Raw genomic sequence first — 3,178 nt, forward strand, 5'->3', positions numbered from 1 at the left:
CGTGGCCAGAGCCGTCTTCTCTTATATAAGCCAGAGAGAGACGGAGGGAGAGAAAGAAAGAACCAGTGTAAAACGAAAGGAGGTCCTCCAGTAACTGGGGAAGCCACGCTGACACCCGGATATGTGACTGGAAGTTAGACATCGGAAGCAAATATGTGTGAAATATACAAAGAAATAAAATCCTAGGCTCGTGTGTAGAAAAGCGGGGCGTTTATTACTCGAGATAGACTGCACTTTTTCTTCTTGATCTTTTCACAATCCAGAGACTATATTCTGTCAAAACAGAAGCAAAAGTAAAGTAAAGAGTACGTGTGCGTTTGCTAGTTTTCTCTCTCTCTCTCTGTCTCTCTCTCTCTCGTATTTCATAAATGTTTTTCATCACATTTATGCACACACACATACACACACACATATAAATATATATATATATATATATATATATATATATATATATATATATATATATATATATATATATATATATATATATATAGTGTGTGTGTATATTTACAAATGTACACACATGTATATATATACATATATATGTGTGTGTACACATATATATGTACATATATATATACATATGTGTACATTTGTAAATTCTTTCAAGGTAAAGAATGACCTTCACACTGGTCAGACTGGAAATATACATACATACCGCACAGATGAACAATTTTCTCCCTACAGTAATCAAGTATATCTAAGTTAAAAAGTGTACTAGCATACCAGTCACTACTCCAGAGCTTATACACATAAAACATAAATAGTTATTCTCCTTGTGTATGATTTAGTTGGTATGAGAATGCTCTACCAAAATGTCTGTGATCTTTATACACCGGTCACATCCCTTCTGGTGAAGGAGCTGGGGCTGAACGTTACAGCGCTCACAATAACGGGGTCGGTGGAGAAAGTAAGTGGAGGTTGATGACGTCACGGTGTACCTGCAGATATTGTTGGAACCCAATACATTCTCGGTATTGTTGTAACGTAACGTTATGGGTTACCTGTTATAATCATAACCACCATCGGCATTTAATTGTTTTCCTAGAGGTGCCTACGTTAAGCTTCTGAGGTTGAATGTAGGTTATTTGTATCGGATGAAATACTTTTACCCTTTATTTGCCTGTTTGCTATCATTGCTGTAAATGGTTAGAAGTAAACTTTTATTTATATCAATCTTTATCTTAGCCACGGAAAACATCACAGAGTTGTGCAATCCGTGCATGATGTCAGATAGTAGTTATATATTCACCCATACATAGTTGATTTTCGGTTTGCCTCTGTCCTGAAAATATCTAAATAAAAAATCATCAATATACTTCAGTGAGCTTTGGGAATAGGTGATTTGCTTGCCAGGAAATTACTGAAGAGGGATATGAATTCGAAGGCAATATTTTATGGTAGTGTAGGAGTCTTGGCAGAATAATTGCGTGGGTATATTGTGTTGTACCTCCTAGTTGTATTTCCCGACACGCCACGGGGACCTCGTAACTCGAAAGTCAACCCATTTGGTCAGGTCTTAACCTTGCTCACACCTGACTGTAGATACCCCTGTCTTCTCCAGTACCATGTTTAAGAATCAAGTTTTTCATCACATCATATGGGGTGTCCATTATCTTAACTTTTTTTACAATGTCCGAGTACAGATGGTCTCTCTCGGTTTATAAAATATAATGATAAATAATGCACACATATTAAGCTTGATTATACCATTTACGAATCACGCATAACGACAGCTTGCAATTGCTAATATCATATCCTCATTTCATTGGAGCTTGATTCGTTTCATTACAAACGTAATGACATTAGCCCGAAATTGAAGAATTGCTTTGTACTATATTCAGCCAGATGTAATAATATAACATCCGCAGCAGGCAATGTAAAAAAAATATCAATTTAATAAATACACAGGAAATTTGTTGTTCAATGTATTCCTATTTTGAGTTTTCTCTTCTGGGAAAGTATAATTGTTGCATCCTCTCTCTCTCTCTCTCTGCCCGATCCTAAATGCACAATAAATGAAACACAAACACGGATGAAAAGGGAAAGAGAGAACATGTCATATCAAAATATATAAAACATTACATCGCTGCAAACTGAAATTGCCCTCAAGTAAACACAATTTACGCGGGCCATTTTGCAATACGGTGATGATGCAGACAAAAGACGATTTCAAACAGACATTTAATGTTATTTCAAATGGCCAAAGGAACAATTTGAATACGAGTGCTTTTGATATTGCACGTGATATTGCCATGCTCCTGCATGCTCGACTTTGATGGAGCCGGCAGCGTAATAAAAACAATTATACGCATATAAATACGCGTATGCAATATCACAGAAGTGCTTGGGCTTACTCTCGTCTCTCCCATAATCTTACCTCCCACGTGGCCATATAAGTGATATAAACGATAACGCTTCCGCGGCACGAAAACAAACAACACACTGCACACGCACGAAAGCCACAGTCACACACGCACGCGCGCGCACACACACACACACACACACGCTTTTTATATATATATATATATATATATATATATATATATATATATATATATATATATATATATATATATATATATATATATGCATATATATATACATACATATATATATATGCATATATATACATACATATACATATATATATATATATATAAATATATATATATATATATATATATATATATATATATATATATATATATATATATATATATATATATATATATAAGCGGATTATGATAAGAGACATGACTAATGAATCACATTTTACAACATAACACTTACAAGGTTACGTACAAACGTACTTACATGTGTACTTGGACATTCGAAGTGAGGGTAAACCGAAAAATTGACACTTATCTGCAAACGTATGCCTAAATTTATATTTACATATGTTTGCATGGGCAACGGGTTGTGAAGAAGAATCTTAACCACCATTCACAGAAAAAAACACCTACAAGTTCTATTAGAATATGGACGAACCAAGGCCCGATTTAAAAGTGACGAGACAAGTAGAATACAGGTAATAATCCCACCGGTATAACAGCAGAGAAACTGATTCCGAAGACAATATTCAGAAAATCAAACACAAGATTGCTGGAATTAAGTTTCTTAACCTATAAACACTAAAAAATTGAGATAAAAATCCTTAGTAGTGTACAAGTACAAT

The sequence above is a fragment of the Macrobrachium rosenbergii genome, chromosome 19 (assembly GCF_040412425.1).
Source record: "Macrobrachium rosenbergii isolate ZJJX-2024 chromosome 19, ASM4041242v1, whole genome shotgun sequence".
Lineage (NCBI taxonomy): Eukaryota > Metazoa > Arthropoda > Malacostraca > Decapoda > Palaemonidae > Macrobrachium > Macrobrachium rosenbergii.